Source organism: Carcharodon carcharias, chromosome 19, assembly GCF_017639515.1.
Source record: "Carcharodon carcharias isolate sCarCar2 chromosome 19, sCarCar2.pri, whole genome shotgun sequence".
In the NCBI taxonomy this organism is placed as follows: Eukaryota; Metazoa; Chordata; class Chondrichthyes; order Lamniformes; family Lamnidae; genus Carcharodon; species Carcharodon carcharias.
The window spans coordinates 25,480,002-25,499,149 of NC_054485.1; the positions used below are offsets into that span (position 1 = coordinate 25,480,002).

Genomic DNA, 19,148 nt, shown 5'->3' on the forward strand with positions numbered 1-19,148 from the left:
TTAGTCTCCCCAACAAAGGGGAAACATTTTCGCTATGCTTACCCTATCATAATTTTAAATAGCCTCATTAGATCACCCCTCAGCTCTTTTCCAGAGCAGAGCCCCACCTTGCTCAGTCTTTCCTAATAGTTATTACATCTCAATTTCTGGTATCATTCTTGCAAAACCGTTTTTGCACCTTCTCCAGTGCATCGATATCCTTTGTGTAATACGGAGAACAGAACTGAATGCAACTAAACCAATAAGAAGCCTACAAACCAGAGCCCACAGCTTGAAACAGCAATTTATGTCACTGGAGACAATACCCAACATTTCAGGAATTTTAAAAAACTCAAACTCTACACAAGGCATAAAGACGAGGGCATAAAATGAGTCAGCCATTCTGCTGCAAGTAGTTGCTTGCCCTTCAGACAGCCAGTTCTGCAGTTAAATGCTCAACCTACTGCTTCAAATTCCTGCCACTTCCTCAGAGTTTCTATTTTAGCATGTTCATTCTGCCATCAAACGATTACACCAAGCAAATATTTTGAACCATTAAGCAGCAACCAACATCCCTTCCCATCACAGCAGTCTCCAGCTGTTGATATAGCAGCGTGATGTAAATTCCAGATTCATCAGCAGCAGGCCAGATCGAGTGTTTTGATTCTACAAATGAGGTCACAAATGCTGTAGAAGACATGGAGTTGAGTCGTGAGCAGAGCATATGGGGATCTAGGGATTGAGTACAAAAGCAGGGAAATTATGCTGAACCCTTCTGGTCAGGCCAGAACTACAGTGCTACATCCAGTTCTGGTCACCACATTTTCAGAAGGATGAGGGTCCCCGAGAGGGTCCAGAGCAGATTTGCCAGAGGCTGTGTTTATTTGGTGCCACAACACTAGGGGGAGTACTTCCAGCACGTGTGTGGAGTGATTATCAGTCCCAGTGAGAGAGAGGTGTTCTTAAGTGCAGCTGGTGTTTTGTAACTCATTTTATCATTTGCAACTAGACAAACATCCTAAATTAAGTTTTGAGATGCAAACTGAAACCACTTATTAGGGAGTAAATTAAAGCCCAATCATTTTAGAATTAATTATTCCCCAAAATGCTCTGCTCACCCACCAGTCATTATTATTAAAATTCTCAGAAATACATCAGGGTATTATTGTTTTTTAAAAATAGGACATTTTGAAAATGCTATCAAAGAAGAATCAAAACATAGGGGCTTAGTCTTTCTTGCATTATTTATTAATGTTTATGATTTTCTACTAATGAATGTATTCATTGGTAGCTGGGCTCCCCTGGAAGCCCCGTTAACTGTTTATAAATCTTGTACTTGTGGCATGGGCCTTGATTCACCAGAAAAAAAAATCATCACCAAACGTAAGCCTCGAGACAATAACTCTCAGATTCAAGAGAGTATAGCTATAAAAATGAGCTACTGAGCTATGCAGGAATTGGGATTTGCCGTAACACTGGGCTGTGCAAGCCAAATGATGTTCAACTGACACCTTTCCGGTCAGCGGCAGTAGTTATGGTGTAACTCGAATGATTCCAGGGATAAGAGATTTTAGCCATAAGATTAGGTTGAAGATCGGGTTGTTCTCCTTACAGCAAAGGGTATTGAGGGGAGATCTGACAGAGGTGTACAAGATGATGACAAGTTTAGATAAAGTAGACAAGTTTAGATAAAGCAGACAAAGGAAAGCTATTCCCATGAGCTCTTTCTACAAAGGCTTGGGGACACAGATTTAAGGTTTCAGCCAAGAAATGCAGGGTGGATGCAAGGGAGAGCATTTTACGCAGCAAGTTGTAACAACCAGAAACTTGCTGCCGACAAAGGTAGTGGAAGCTGAGATGATTAATGATTTCAAAAGGATGTTGGATAGGCACTTGAGGGAAATAAACTTGCAGGGTTACAGGGATAAAGCAGGGAATGAGTCTGATTGGTCTAGAGCGCCAGCAGGGTCTCAAGGGGCCAAATGGCTCCTTTTGTACAATAAGGACACTATGATTTTGTGTCTTTTTTGAAGAAAAACCTCAAGTATACCAAAGCAAAAACACTTTAGAAAGGAAGTCTCACTCCAAATTAGTGATACATGCTTAGAGATATGAAAAGCACATCCAAAGCTGGAACTAAACATAAAATGTTGGAAATCCAAAACAAAAACAAAAATAAAAATACCTGGAAAAACTCAGCAGGTCTGACAGCATCTCGGAGAGGAATACAGTTAACGTTTCGAGCCCGTATGACTCTTCAACAGAACTAAGGAAAAATAGAAGAGAGGTGAAATATAAGCTGGTTTAAGGGAGGTGGGACAAGTAGAACTGGATAGAGGGCCAGTGACAGATGGAGATTGCCAAAAATGTCATAGACAAAAGGACAAAGAGGTATTGATGGTGGTGATATTAGCTAAGAAATGTGCTAATAGGTACATTAAGGGTGGAAAGCAGGACGAGCAAGGTACAGATAGCCCTAGTGGGGGTGGGGGGAAGGGATTGAAATAGGCTAAAAGGTAGAGATAAAACAATGAATATAAATACATTTAAAAATAATGGAAATAGGTGGGAAAAGAAAAATCTATATAAATTATTGGAAAAAGGGGGGATCGGAAAGAGGATGGGGATGGATTAGAGAGTTCATGATCTAAATTGTTGAACTCAATATTCAGTCCGGAAGGCTGTAAAGTGCCTAGTCGGAAGATGAGGTGCTGTTCCTCTAGTTTGCGTTGAGCTTCATTGGAACATTGCAACAGGCCAAGGGCGGACATGTGGGCATGAGAGCAGGGTGGAGTGTTGAAATGGCAAGTGAAAGGGAGGTCTGGGTCATGCTTGCGGACAGACCGTTGTGTTGCCTGGCTATCAGTTATAACTCGTGATATAAATTAATCAACTAATCAGCCCCACACACAACGAGCGACATAAATTGAATTATCTTCCAGTAACAGTTTCTGAAGGTCATAATGGCCACCAAATTTCCAGCCTTCACTTCTGCCCAAGGTCAAGCAAGCGCAGAACTTGGCAGGTGGAATGAAGAAGTGCAGCTGTAGGCGGCTGCACTAGAATCACTTTCTTGAAACTGGACTGGAGCAATGAAGCATCATAAAGAACAATACCAAAACCATAAGGAAGTTTGCAAAGAGACCAATAAGCATACAGACTAGCATCACAACTAATGCAAAGCACCAATGTCACAAGCTCCCCCATAGTTAAGCTGGTAAATGCAAAGCACAACGCTGAACTCAGTAACATAGGCCAAAAGTTCCAGGTTCAACTTCCTGTTCTATGTTGTGTTAGGTGACCTCAGATGGAATGGCTTCTAGGGATCCAAGCAACTGATTTCAGTACTATGGTCTCGGATGGGCAAAATTGTTAACCTGCTCCTGCTGGAAAGTGTGGGACAAGTTCGTTTGCAGCTCCACTACGGTATCTTCCACAGTCCATTTCCTGATATCCAGCAGAGGTCAGTTGGCTGGATGAGGCAAGAGGAAGATCTGTTGGCCATCAAACTGCAATTCAGAGTCCAGCGCTTCAGGGGAGGTGGTAACAGAATTTGGGAAAAAAGAGAAGGCTGGTAACAGGAATTCCTCCAACAAGTTATTAAATCCTATTAGTAACAACTATAAACAGTCATAACTAGATGTGCTGGCTGCTATTTTAATGCAATCACAAAATAACAACAGGACAGAAACGCCATTTGGCCCATCACACCTGTGATGGTAGAGAACTGCATAAAACACCCAGAGTCATCAGACTTTCCAGCTCCCTTCCGACATCTCTACATATTCTTTATCAAGCAGCAACGTAAATCCTTTTAAAATAATTTATTGATGCCGTTTCAAAATTTGCAGCAGAAATTCCAAATACTACAAAAAAATTTTTTTCCTAATCTCCCTTATAATTAATCTATTTTGTGACTTTAAACTTGTGTCCTTTTTACTGTTTCATCAACAAGTGAAACAACCCACCACTTACAACCTCTCAATCACGATGATCACTATCAGCTCACCCCACCTTTAACCTTCTCATCTTATGAGGCTATCCTCCACCTCATCCTTCCTACACTGGATGCCCAGAACTCTGCACAATACTTCAACTAAGTTCAACATTACATCCATGCATTTCTGTTTTTGTGCCTTCTAAGTTCAAAGCCGAGAATCTGTTCGTTTATTTTTAAATGGCCTTATTATTGTGACTCTGGGAGAACTGACAGCTTCCCTCTCGTGGAGCACTGGATATATGGTCCGAAACCGTTGGAAGCTTCTTCTTGGCAAAAAGGGTTAGTGGATACAAATAGAAATTAAAGTCTTGATCACCAGCGATTTTGGTGCATTCTGAAGACTGCACCCACATTGTTCCTCTACCTTCTTTACCAAGGCTGTGGGTGTAATGTTTCTGCTGCAACAATGTATGTTGCCATTGCAATTTCTTAATATAACAGCTTCAACTCTTCCTCTTGTTGTTTCATCTCCCCGCTTCTTTCAAGCCACATTAGGCAGCATGCCAAATCATTACAACTGATAAGCATCTGATGAGACATTTCTTCCACCGGCATCATGTAGTGAAGTCAGGATGTACACTAACTCCATAACGTATGTATGAGAATTTCCACTCCCATTAAATGTGCATGATTATATCTCTAAATATACAATGACAACCTAAAATATGTGTATATGCCCTTAATCATTTAATTGATTCATAAGATATATATATATGTGAATGTAACTCGTGTGTAATAGCTTTATAAATTGTACTTGCTTGAAAGAAATAAAAAAGACAGAAAAAGTCACATAAGTACACACTATAGGAACCCAATTGGCCCATTGAGTCTGTGCCAGTTCTAGCAAAGCACAATCAGTTGGTCCCAATCCCCTGCATTTTCCCCATATCCTTGCAATTTTTACTTAAAAATATTTATCCAATTATCTTTTGAAAGCTGCTTTCACTACCCTATCAGACATCCATCCAACCATTTTCACAACGCTTGTCCTGGTGAGGGTCACAGTAGCAGTCTGCTGAGCAGCGCAGACTTCCCTATCCTCAGCCACAGATTCCAGCTCCTCCTGGGGGATTCCCAGGCCAGCCGAGAGATGTAATCCCTCCAGCATGTCCTGGGTTGGCCTCCAGGTTCTCGCCCAATGTACCAGGGTCTGGTACAGACCCAGCAGGAGTCTACAGGGGGCATTATCATCAGGTGCTCGAACCACCTCAGCTGGTCCCTCTCAATCCGGAGGAGCATCGACTCTACTCCAAGGCTCTCCTGGATTGCCAAACTCTTCGCCCTGTCTTGGAGAGCATGCCCAGCAACCCTGCAGAGAAAACTTATTTCCGTCGCTTGTACCCGCAATTTTACCCTTTCGGTCATTACCCACAGTTTATGGCCACAGGTGAGGATGGGGGCGTAACTCAACTGGTAAACTGAGAGCTTCGTCCTAAAACTCAGCTCCCACTTCACCAGCACGAACCAATAGAGTGCCCGCAGAACTGGAGCCGCTGGTCAATCTCACGCTCCCCCCGCCATCGCTCACGAACAAGGTCGCGAGATACTTGAACTCCTTCACTAAGGGATGTTGCTTACCCCTCACCTGGAGAGAGCAACCCACTCTTTTCCGGGAGAGAACCATGGCCTCAGATTTGGAGGTGCTGATCCACATCTCAGCCGCGTCACATTCGGCAGCGAAACATTCGAGTGCGCGCTGGAGATCACAGTTGGACAAGACAAGAAGCACGTCATCAGCTGCGAACAGCAGAGATGCCACCTTCAAGCCCACAAACTGGGTACACTCTTGTACCTCGGCTGCGCCTTGATATCCTGTCTATGAAAATCATGAACAAGAATGGAGACAAGACGTACCTTTGGCAGAGTCCAACTCCCACTTTGAACGAATTCAAATTAATGCCGAAAATGCGGACACAACTCTCGCTCCGCGAAAAAAAAGACCTGACTGCACACACAAGCAGCACCTTCGACAAAAAATTCTGAGGAACACGGTCGTATGCCTTCTCCAGGTCAACAAAACAGAGGTTGACCGGATTAGCAAACTCCCACAAACCTTCAAATATCTGAGTGAGATCAAAGCCCCTATCAGACAGTGCATTCAAAATCCCAACCATCTATTACATAACCAAGTTTTTACTCATGTTGGCTCTGCTTCTTTTGCCAATCACATTAAATTTATGCCCCCTGGTTGTTGATCTTTCAGCCATTGAGCAATGGGGAAGACAGAGCAGGCGCAAGGGAGAAAGAGCAAGAAAGACTTATTATTTATGACCTTAGGAAGAATTTATGACCTCAAGATGTCCCAAAGTGCTTCATTACCAATTAAGTACTTTTCAAGTGCAGGCACTATTGCAATGTAGGAATACCGCCCCACAAAAATAATCTAGTAAGGATCACTTTCATAAAGAAAACGCACTATTAAAGAATTTGCAAAACACTTGACTTTGCCACTGCCCTTCTACTTGGTCTTCTAGTATCAATAGTAATTTCCAACCCATCTGAAACCTGCACCCTCGAGTCCCACACTTCTCTCCCTAAGGTGCACCAGCACCCCTTTCCCCACTGAGTTGATTTCAACCTTTTTGTTTTCAAATCTCTCCTTGGCCTCAGCACAACCTGCTTTAGTGATTTCCTGCCTTGCAACCAGACTACCCCTCACTCCCTCTATTCTACCAGTGACCGGCAATTCTCTAATCAGATCCCTCCACCTTCCACCCCACCCCCCTCTTTCAGAAATCTCTTCAACCATGCCTTCAGCTCACCATCCAAGCCATTTGATTTTCCTCATGTTATCTCTATCTCATTCCTCCTCATTGCACAAGATCATATGTTTTGGTGTATGAGGATTGCTCTATAAGTGCAAGTTGTTATTGGCATTATACAGCTTAAATGTCATTTCTGCAGACACATACTGAAACAAAAGCTGTAATTGCACTATTCAATACTTTTCAAAGTTCACATGGGCTCTATGAAAATTTGACATCCCTACCATCATGCTTTGTTGAAACCGTGGAAAGTGCACTACTCAGTACTGCTATTTTGACATAAGATCATAAAGCAGAAAATCCAAACATGATGAAAGGAACCAGTCCCTTTATGAAGCACTTTACTGTCCAGCAAATTTACACGGCATCTAGTGTGACACTGTGTAGGAGAAACAAGAGAGATCTATTCTACTGGCCAGTCCAGAGACACTGATGAGGTTGTGCAACCATACACCCCTACTCCTAAATCATAATGTATGAACAAACATACGAATGTATGTTCAGAAAACTAGAAATCACAATTTCACAAAAAAATGAAAGTTAAGTTTTTTTTAAATAAATTTAGAATAAGTAGTAAAGGTAGATGTATTAGTTAACATCCTATGCCTCTGTACAAGGAGGCTCAATACCAAATGTCTGCAGGTGAAGCAGAGATTATGACCAGGCCTTACAGGTGTGAGTCAGTCTCCATTTTAAAGTCACAGTCTGTCCTTATTTCTATTCATTGCCATTATAAATTCTTAGGTTGATATTTATAATGAGAAGTTCCTATGTAAATTTGCCATGCTGTAATTACACCATCCAGCCAGTGGTAACACTGGTGTGGGAAAGGGAATAGTGTGATATTTATACAAGTTCCATTATAAAATGGACATGGGGATTCGGAATAGAAAAAGTTGACAGGAAGTGCACACAGATGCAAGATTTTAATCATAGATTTATATAGAAAGAGAGAAAAATGAAGTACAAACTGTGTCCAGTTAATTTGAGCTCTCATCCACCAATGCTGCAATCATCAATTACCCATGCATGAGAAATATTGCAGGAAAGGGTTGGGGTGCAGCAATGGCATTAGTCTTAAAATGATCGTGAGGTTAATAAAATAACACCATACAAAGTTTGTATGTGGCAACAAGTTAGATCCAATAATATGCCAATAAAAAGCTAACAGCAGCAATGCAGGCTGGTCTTCTGAAAATTTACCGAAGTGTAGCAAGTGATTGGCAAAAGTCTTTGCTCATGGTTTCAGGAGCCAACTGCACTGTTTGTTAAGAAATGTTTACCTTCTACAATTAGGTTGCTACACACCACCTTATCTCTTGCTGATCAATCAGTTGCTTCCAATTACTTTATGAGCTGTATTTTCCCAATCACATCTTTCCTTTTTATGGAAAATCCTGAGGTGGAGGGCCATACCTACAATACAAGATATTAAGGTTGGCAAGAGTAAAAAGACAGGACAATCATGCATTTTGATTTAGCAACAACCAATTTGTATTTTCAAAGTTTGGTCATTGAAGAGGGAGGGAGCTATTGAATAAAGTACAGTTTTCAGGTCCTGGGAAAGATTAAGCTGAACTGAAGAGGCAAAGTATATGAAGAATTTACAGTACAGAAATGGGTCATTTGGCCAAGCCAGTGTTGATACTCCACATCAGCCTAAGCCCATCAACATATCCTATTCTTTTGGAAAAACTCAGCAGGTCTGGCAGCATCGGCAGAGAAGAAAAGAGTTGGCGTTTCGAGTCCTCATGACCCTTCGACAGAACTTGAGTGAGTCCAAGAAAGGGTGAAATATAAGCTGGTTTAAGGTGTGTGTGTGTGGGTTGGGGGGGGTGGAGGTTTGGGTGGGGGGGTAGAGAGAGAAGTGGAGGGGGTTGGTGTGGTTGTAGGGACAAACAAGCAGTAATAGAAGCAGATCATCAAAAGATCTCACAAACAACAGAACACATAGGTGTTAAAGTTGGTGATATTATCTAAACGAATGTGCTAATTAAGAATGGATGGTAGGGCACTCAAGGTATAGCTCTAGCTCTAGTGGGGGTGGGGGAAGCATAAAAGATTTAAAAATATTTTAAAATAATGGAAATAGGTGGGAAAAGAAAAATCTATATAATTTATTGGAGAAGACAAAAGGAAGGGGGAAACAGAAAGAGGGTGGGGATGGAGGAGGGAGCTCAAGACCTGAAGTTGTTGAATTCAATATTCAGTCCGGAAGGCTGTAAAGTGCCTAGTTGGAAGATGAGGTGTTGTTCCTCCAGTTTGCATTGGGCTTCACTGGAACAATGCAGCAAGCCAAGGACAGACATGTGGGCAAGAGAGCAGGGTGGAGTGTTAAAATGGCAAGCGACAGGGAGGTTTGGGTCATTCTTGCGGACAAACCGCAGGTGTTCTGCAAAGCGGTCGCCCAGTTTACGTTTGGTCTCTCCAATGTAGAGGAGACCACATTGGGAGCAACGAATGCAGTAGACTAAGTTGGGGGAAATGCAAGTGAAATGCTGCTTCACTTGAAAGGAGTGTTTGGGCCCTTGGACGGTGAGGAGAGAGGAAGTGAAGGGGCAGGTGTTGCATCTTTTGCGTGGGCATGGGGTGGTGCCAAAGGAGGGGGTGATGGAGGAGTGGACCAGGGTGTCCCGGAGGGAACGATCCCTACGGAATGCCGATAGGGGGGGTGAAGGGAAGATGTGTTTGGTGGTGGCATCATGCTGGAGTTGGCAGAAATGGCGGAGGATGATCCTTTGAATGCGGAGGCTGGTGGGGTGATAAGTGAGGACAAGGAGGACCCTATCATGTTTCTGGGAGGGAGGAGAAGGCGTGAGCGCGGATGCGCGGGAGATGGGCCGGACACGGACACCAATGTGGTCTCCTCTACACTGGAGAGACCAAACGTAAACTGGGCGACCGCTTTGCAGAACACCTGCGGTCTGTCCGCAAGAATGACCCAAACCTCCCTGTCGCTTGCCATTTTAACACTCCACCCTGCTCTCTTGCCCACATGTCTGTCCTTGGCTTGCTGCATTGTTCCAGTGAAGCCCAACGCAAACTGGAGGAACAACACCTCATCTTCCGACTAGGCACTTTACAGCCTTCCGGACTGAATATTGAATTCAACAACTTTAGGTCTTGAGCTCCCTCCTCCATCCCCACCCCCTTTCTGTTTCCCCCTTCCTTTTGTTTTTTCCAATAAATTATATAGATTTTTCTTTTCCCACCTATTTCCATTATTTTAAAATATTTTTAAATCTTTTATGCTCCCCCCACCCCCACTAGAGCTAGAGCTATACCTTGAGTGCCCTACCAGCCATTCTTAATTAGCACATTCGTTTAGATAATATCACCAACTTTAACACCTATGTGTTCTTTTGTTCTGCTGTTTGTGAGATCTTTTGATGATCTGCTTCTATTACTGCTTGTTTGTCCCTACAACCACACCAACCCCCTCCACTTCTCTCTCTCCCCCCCAACCCAAACCTCCCCCCCCCCCCCAACACACACACACACCTTAAACCAGCTTATATTTCACCTCTTTCTTGGACTCATTCAAGTTCTGTCGAAGGGTCATGAGGACTCGAAACATCAACTCTTTTCTTCTCCACCGATGCTGCCAGACCTGCTGAGTTTTTCCAGGTAATTCTGTTTTTGTTTTGGATTTCCAGCATCCGCAGTTTTTTTGTTTTTGTTTTTATCCTATTCTTTTCTTCCGTATGTACTTATCTAGTTTCCCCCTGAATGCTTACATAGTGTTCGCCCCAACTGCTCCTGCAACAGCAAGTTCCATGTTTTAACCACTATCTGGATAAAAAGTTTCTCTTGAATTCCCTATTTGATTTATTACAGACTATCTTATATTTATTGTCCCTAGTCTTGGTCTCCCCAGTAGGGGAAGCATCTTGCCTATGCCTACCTTATTCAATGAATTGTGTCTTCAGTGTAGCAAACGTGGAGGAACCAAGGGAACTGATGTCATCATTTATTGCACAGAAATGCTGCTCAAACTTAACTGTTACCAACAAAGCAGGTCTCAATGAGCCTGGCCTCAAGCATTAACTTTCCATGACTATTCACATTACAAGGCATCAGCAGCCTGGTACCAACAGAAATACCTGTCCTAATGTACAAAGCTATTATTAGAAATTATGGGGTTACACTGAGGTACTGCTCAACAGCAGTAGGTAAATTCCAGTGAACCTGTATAGTACGTTTGCCGACACAGAAGATGAAGAACTCTGCATGAATTGTGGACTAGTTCCCAATGTGTGAATTGTCAATCATTGCTTCAAAATTCGTAACTGGTTGCCTCAGTTTCTTTCAGCTCTTTGACATTTAGATCAACTCAGAATTATACGACTTTAACAGAGTAAAACCTCCCAAAGCATTTCACAGGAGTGATTATCTAACAAAATTTGATACCAAGACAAGTAAGGAGACAGTTTAGTCAAAGAGATAGGTTTTTTTTAATCATTCATGGGATGTAGGCATCGCTGGCCAGGCCAGCATTTATTGCCCATCCCTAATTGCTCTTTTTCAGAGGGCACATGAGAGTCAACCACATTGCTGTGGGTCTGCAGTCACATGTAGGCCAGACCAGGTAAGGATGGCAGATTTTCTTCCCTAAAGGATATTAGTGAACCAGATGGGTTTTTACAATGATCAGCAATGGTTTTATGGTCATCATTAGACTTTTAATTCCAGATTTATTGTTGAATTCAATTTCCACTATCTGCCATGGCGGGATTTGAACCCAGGTCCCCAGAGAATTACCCAGGGTTTCTGGATTACTAGTTCAGTGACAATATAACCACGCCACCGCCTCCCTCCTCAGGGATGGCAAGGTGGAGAAGAGAAGGTGAAATAAAGTACAGTCACTGGCCCAGAGGCTCAGAGTAATGCTCTGGGGACCTGCGTTCGAATTCCACCATGGTCAATGGTGGAATTTGAATTCAATAAAAATCTGGAATTAAAAGTCTGATGATGACCATGAAACCATTGCTGATCGTCATAAAAACCTATGTCCTTTCGGGAAGGAAATCTGCCATCCTTACTTGTCGGCGCGACATTAGTCGTCTCAATTTCTCTGCTCCTCTCACCCATTCTAACCTGTCTCTCTCTGAACTTACTGCACTCCATTCTCTCAGGTCCAACCCTGACATTGTCATCAAACCCGCTGACAAGGGTGGTGCTGTTGTTGTCTGGCGCACTGACGTCTACCACGCGGAGGCTGAGCGTCAACTCGCAGACACTTCCTCCTACCTCTCCCTGGACCATGACCCCACCACTGAACATCAAGCCATTGTTTCCAGGACTGTCACTGACCTCATCTCCTCTGGGGATCTCCCTCCCACAGCTTCCAACCTGATAGTTGCCCAACCTCGGACGGCCCGCTTCTATCTCCTACCCAAAATCCACAAACAGAACTGCCCCGGTAGACCGATCGTCTCAGCCTGCTCCTGCCCCACAGAACTCATTTCTCGTTATCTTGACTCCCTTCTCTCTCCCCTTGTCCAGTCCCTTCCCACCTACATCTGTGATTCCTCTGACACCTTACGTCACATCAACAATTTCCAGTTCCCTGGCCCCTACCGCTTCCTCTTCACCATGGACGTCCAATCCCTCTACACCTCCATCCCCCACCAGGATGGTCTGAGGGCCCTTAGCTTCTTCCTCGAACAGAGGCCCGAACAATCCCCATCCACCACTACTCTCCTCCGTCTGGCTGAACTTGTTCTCACGCTGAACAATTTCTCCTTCAACTCCTCTCACTTCCTCCAAATAAAAGGTGTGGCTATGGGTACCCGCATGGGCCCCAGCTATGCCTGTCTCTTTATGGGGTATGTGGAACATTCCTTGTTGCAGTCCTACTCCGGCCCCCTTCCACAACTCTTTCTCCGGTACATCGATGATTATTTCGGTGCTGCTTCATGCTCTCGTCAGGACTTGGAAAAATTTATTAATTTTGCTTCCAATCTCCACCCCTCCATCATTTTCACGTGGTCCATCTCTGACACTTCCCTTCCCTTCCTTGACCTCTCTGTCTCAATCTCTGGTGATAGACTGTCCACCAATATCCATTACAAACCCACCGACACCCACAGCTATCTCGACTACAGCTCCTCACACCCCACTTCCTGTAAGGACTCCATCCCATTCTCTCAGTTCCTTCGCCTCCGTCGCATCTGTTCCAATGATGCTACATTCAAAAACAGTTCCTCTGACATGTCCTCCTTCTTCCTTAACCGAGGTTTTCCACCCACGGTCGTTGACAGGGCCCTCAACCGTGTCCGGCCCATCTCCCGCGCATCCGCCCTCACTCCTTCTCCTCCCTCCCAGAAACATGATAGGGTCCCCCTTGTCCTCACTTATCACCCCACCAGCCTCCGCATTCAAAGGATCATCCTCCGCCATTTCCGCCAACTCCAGCATGATGCCACTACCAAACACATCTTCCCTTCACCCCCCTTATCGGCATTCCGTAGGGATCGCTCCCTCCGGGACACCCTGGTCCACTCCTCCATCACCCCCTACTCCTCAACCCCCTCCTATGGCACAACCCCTTGCCCACGCAAAAGATGCAACACCTGCCCCTTCACTTCCTCTCTCCTCACCGTCCAAGGACCCAAACACTCCTTTCAAGTGAAGCAGCATTTCACTTGCATTTCCCCCAACTTAGTCTACTGCATTCGTTGCTCCCAATGTGGTCTCCTCTACATTGGAGAGACCAAACGTAAACTGGGCGACCGCTTTGCAGAACACCTGCGGTCTGTCCGCAAGAATGACCCAAACCTCCCTGTCGCTTGCCATTTTAACACTCCACCCTGCTCTCTTGCCCACATGTCTGTCCTTGGCTTGCTGCATTGTTCCAGTGAAGCCCAACGCAAACTGGAGGAACAACACCTCATCTTCCGACTAGGGACTTTACAGCCTTCCGGACTGAATATTGAATTCAACAACTTTAGGTCGTGAGTCCCCTCCCCCATCCCCACCCCCTTTCTGTTTCCCCCTTCTTTTTTTTTCCCAATAAATTATAAAGATTTTCCTTTTCCCACCTATTTCCATTATATAAAAAAAAACCCATTAGAGCTATACCTTGAGTGCCCTACCATCCATTCTTAATTAGCACATTCGTTTAGATAATATCACCAACTTTAACTTTAACACCTATGTGTTCTATTGTACTATTGTTGTTGACATCTTTTGATGATCTGCTTCTATCACTGCTTGTTTGTCGCTACAACCACACCAACCCCCTCCACCTCTCTGTCTCTCTATCTCTCCGCCCCCCACACACACACCTTAAACCAGCTTATATTTCAGCTCTTTCCTGGACTCGAACTCAAGTTCTGTCGAAGGGTCATGAGGACTCGAAACGTCAACTCTTTTCTTCTCCGCCGATGCTGCCAGACCTGCTGAGTTTTTCCAGGTAATTCTGTTTTTGTTTTGGATTTCCAGCATCCGCAGTTTTTTTGTTTTTTTTTTATCCTTACTTGGTCTGGCCTACATGTGACTCCAGACCCATAACAATGTGGTTGACTCTCATGTGCCCTCTGAATAAGGGCAATTAGGGATGGGCAATAAATGCTGGCCCAGCCAGCGACACCCACATCCCATGAACAAATTTAGAAAAGGGCTCCTTGAACTTTGCTTCTATAAGAATTTGTGTTTGGATATTTGTGTTATTGACCTGTTTTCTGTAACTGCCATTGGACATTAAATATTATATCTTCTGAGAGGGTACCATGATAAATAGATAACTTGATTAACATTATTTAATTTGAAATAAATTATTGTACTTCAAAGGCAAGGGTTAGCTTCTGACATTATTGCTAGGTGTCCCATTTAATTTTGCTTCCATGACAATTTTCCTTAAGAATTTGACTAGACAGGTATCACCTTTCTAGTGTAGATCCTGAGAAAGCTTTGAAACCAACTTCAAGATTAAGCAATAAATCAACGCATAACACTGTATGGACTGTGGTTAGTCAGTTTTAACTACAGCAATAGGAAGGACAATATCAATCATCGTGGCACCTTGAGGTAAGAAAAACAAAATGATTTGCCTGGGGTTGATAAGTACCCAGTGACCCCTGCTAAATCTGAATGTCAGGTGAGATTCTTGGGCGAGGGGAGGACCAAGATAGCCTGTTGTAGTCAAAGATCACGCTGACACACACGATCTAGGCTGGCGCACTAGGAATAGCCACTAGGGTAGGGGACCAGGGGATGAGGGCATTCGAACTGCGGTAACAGACAGCACTATCAAGGAAGCAGAATACTTTGAACACGAAGCAATTAAAAACAGATCACTACAAGTAATTGTCTTCTAACGTCACCATTACCTTATTTTTCAAGTAAGTCAAACTTCGAATGTATTTCCTGTTTATGAAAGCATCAAATCCAATTTCAATTAGCGCAAAAGTCCAGGATTATTTTCAGAACTGCAACAGCCGTACCCTTATCGACAATGCACGCAAGCACCAGAGGCAAACACAAACTTGTCTACAATCAAACGATGTTGACCCAATGCACACTCATGAGACTACATGCCCAGGAATGCACAATGTAAACCAAGGTTATCAGAAGAATGCTTGGTCTGACTGAGCCACATGCATGCCAGTTTGCTGCAGTCCTGTGTGTCCAAAGTAATTTCCGCTGTTGTAAAATTAATTGAAAGTGGGTATGGCAGTTGTTGGTGAGTCAGTATTTAAAATTGTATCATTTCCCACAAGTTTGCAAAACTGTACATTTGACAAGAGAAGGCTCAAGATCCTGCCCAAAATCAGATTTTGTTTTTTGAACTAACCCATTCAGGCTCGCAGCTATTTGATGACAGACATGCTTGCCATTCCCATCCCCATGAACAGGCTGCAAAAGGCTCTTAAGGGGCAATACTGCTGGCTGTCATATGAAAATTTTCAAGTTTTATTAAAAGATTATGAGAAACACAGCTCCAAGGGCAGCACAGAATCTCACAGTGCAGAAGAGGCCCTTCGACCCATCGAGTCTGCACCGACACGTGATAAACATCTAAACTACCTAATCCCATTTACCAGCACTTGGCCCATAGCCTTGAATGTTATGACGTACCAAGTGCTCATCCAGGTACTTTTTAAAGGATGTGAGGCAACCCGCTTCCACCACCCTCCCAAGCAGTGCATTCCAGACCGCCACCACCCTCTGGGTAAAAATGTTTCTCCTCACATCCCACCTAAACTTCCTGCCCCTCACCTTGAACTTATGTCCCCTCGTGACTGATCCTTCAACTAAGAGGAACAGCTGCTCCCTATCCATCCTGTCTATGTCCCTCATAAGCTTGTACATCTCAATAAGGTCGCCCCTCAGTCTTCCCTGCTCCAGTGAAAACAACCCAAGTCCATCCAAACTCTTCATAAATTAAATGTTTCATCCCAGACAACATCCTGGTGAATCTCCTCTGCACCCCCCTCCAGTGTAATTACATCCTTCCTATAATGTGGTGATCACAACTGCACACAGTACTCCAGCTGTGGCCTCACCAAGGTTCTATACAATTCCATCATGATCTCCCTACTTTTGTAATCTATGCCTCGATTGATAAAGCCAAGTGTCCCATATGACTTTTTCACCATCCCTCTAACATGCCCCTCTGCCTTCAGAGATCTATGGACACACACGCCAAGGTTCCTTTGTTCCTCAGAACTTCCTAGTGTCATGCCGTTCATTGAATATTTCCTTGTCAAATTACTCCTTCCAAAGTGTATCACCTCACACTTTTCAGGGTTAAATTCCAGCTGCCACTTATCTGCACATTTGACCATCCCGCCTATATCTTCCTGTAGCCCAAGACACTCAGCCTCAGTGTTAACCACCCGGCCAATCTTTGTGTCATCTGCAAACTTACTAATCCTACCCCCCACATAGTCATCTATGTTGTTTATATAAATGACAAATAATAGGGGACCCAGCACAGATCCCTGTGGTACGCCACTGGACACGGGCTTCCAGTCACTAAAGTAGCCTTCTGTCATCACCCTCTGTCTCCTACAATTAAGCCAATTTTGAATCGACCTTATCAAATTACCCTGTACCCCATGTGCATTTGCCTTCTTTATAAGTTTCCCATGTGGGACCTTGTCAAACGCTTTGCTGAAATCCATATAAACTACATCAACTGCTCTACCCTCATCTACACACCTGGTCACCTCCTCAAAAAATTCAATCAAATTTGTTAAGCATGACCTCCCTCTGACAAAGCCATGCTGACTATCCCTGATCAAACCTTGCCTCTCCAAGTGGAGATAGGTTCCCTCTTTCAGAATTTTTTCTCTAATAGTTATCCTACCACTGATGTGAGACTCACTGGCCTGTAGTTCCCTGGCTTATCTCTACAGCCCTTCTTAAATAGCGGAACCATTAGCTGTTCTCCAGTCCTCTGGAACCTCCCCATGGGCAGAGAGTAATTAAAAGTTTGGGTCAGAGCCCCTGCGATCTCCTCCCTTGCCTCCCTCAGCAGTCTGGGACACAAATCATCTGGACCTGGAGATTTGTCCACTTTTAAGCCTGCCAACACATCCAATACCTTGTCACTCCCTATATCAATTTACTCAAGAGCCTCGCAGTCTCTCTCCCAGAGTTCAATACCTTCATCCTCATTCTCTTGCAGGAAGACAGATGTGAAGTATTCGTTCAACACTCTACCGATGTCCTCTGGCTCCATCCATAGATTGCCCCCATGGTCCCTAATGGGCCTTACTCTTTCCCTGGTTATCCTCTTCCCATTAATATATTTATAGAATATCTTGGGATTTTCCTTACTTTTACCAGCCAGAGCTTTCTCATATCCCCTCTTTGCTCTCCAAATTGCTTTAAGCTCCACCCTGCACTTTCTGTACTCCACTAATGCCTCCGCTGATTTGCTCCCCTTGTACCTGCTAAAAGCCTCTCTTTTCCTTCTCATTGTATCCTGAATATCTCTGATCCTCCATGGTTCTCTGGGCTTGTTACTCCTTCCTATCAACCTACAGGGAACACGTTGAGCCTGTACCCTCCCCATTTCCTTTTTGAACACCCCCCACTGCATGAAGCAGATCTCAGTATTGCCACATGCCAAACTTTCTGAGCATCGAACAGTGGCCATTACTTGATTGCTCCAGCTACTGAGGTTGCCAAAAACCTTCTAATAGAGAAAAATCTTGAAATACATCCGCTATTCCAATTTCAGCGGGGAGGGCAAGGAAGGAAAATAAATTAGATTACAACCCACATACTTTCATCATTAGCAGAACTAGATTAAAATACACTTATTGGACTTCCCATCCAGTCAGTTGATAAATATATTCTCCATTGTGGGACACAGTAGTTCAGACCAAAGCCAAAGGTTTAACCCCTGCACTGAGCAGAGATGGGCAGCAGTGGGGTACTTCACATGCCTTCAACATCTATTAGGTAGGGATGGGACTGGAGGCAAGGAAGAAAAAAAGATAATTAGCTCCTGATTAGTATTCAACGGCCCCAACTGTAAAGTCTTCATCTCTGGGAATGGGTTTATCCATAGCTGCTCTTTCACCTTGCAAGACCTATGCTAAGACCACTGGTTCCTAGGGTATAGGTCTAACAGAGCTGGACCTAACCCAAAAGCATTTGCTGGTTCTTCTTGGCTGCCTTGTTGAGTAAATCCAACACATGGACCATAAGGCTGCATCCTACTGTGAGAGACCTGTGTTTCTGGAACTTGAAGCACCAGCAGGTGTCAGTGCAAGAGCTATTTGTGATTCAACACACAATCCAGGTCCACAGATGGAGAATGGCACTTTGAGCAAGGAACCAGAGGATTGTCTCATTGAAACCATATCAATCGCTGCTTTCAAATGAGGAGAATTAGGAGAACAGTTATTGACACAAACGGATGGGAATTGAAGTCTGTCACCCCTGAGTCTGCTCAACATAGTATGACAGGCTATAGATGCATTTTGTACAGATGGAGCATATTATATTTATAGACATTAAAATTCTACTCAGCAGCAAGAACTTCAATGTGTATTCCTTTTCCTCATTTGTACCTTTGCAGATCTAAAACTAATTACGTGATACACTGCTTTGTTTAATATCTCATTCTTATTTAAGTTTCAAGATGACAGTTCCTCTGAACAATTTGGAAACCACTTTTACAGTTGTGTGTATTTGAGCACCATCTGTGATTTTTTTTTCCTTCCTTTAGTGGAGAAATTTATGAAGGAAGAAAAAAAAATCACAGATGGTGCTCGAATACACACAACTGTAAAAGTGGTTTCCAAATTATTCAGAGGAACTATCATCTTGAAACCTAAATAAGAATGAGATATTAAACGAAGCAGTATATCGTGTAATTAGTTTTAGATCTGCAAAGGTACAAATGAGGAAAAGGAATACACATTGAAGCTCTTGCTGCTGAG

At 43.8% G+C, this 19,148-nt stretch overlaps 1 protein-coding gene across 3 annotated transcripts in view; it reads right to left on the minus strand.

The window, feature by feature from the left end:
* Positions 1-19,148, minus strand: part of phactr4b (phosphatase and actin regulator 4b) — a 188,259-nt gene that overhangs the window by 123,543 nt on the left and 45,568 nt on the right. The window contains exons 1-2 of one of the 3 annotated variants that reach the window (XM_041212744.1): positions 15,078-15,136; positions 8,028-8,160 (exon numbers count right to left, since the gene is read on the minus strand). The exons of 1 other annotated variant lie outside the window; for it this stretch is intronic. The gene's annotated coding sequence lies outside the window, so the exon portion shown is untranslated. Of the gene's footprint in view, positions 1-8,027; positions 8,161-15,077; positions 15,137-19,148 lie in introns of those variants that run through there. One more of the 3 variants, XM_041212743.1, reaches the window with a different exon arrangement.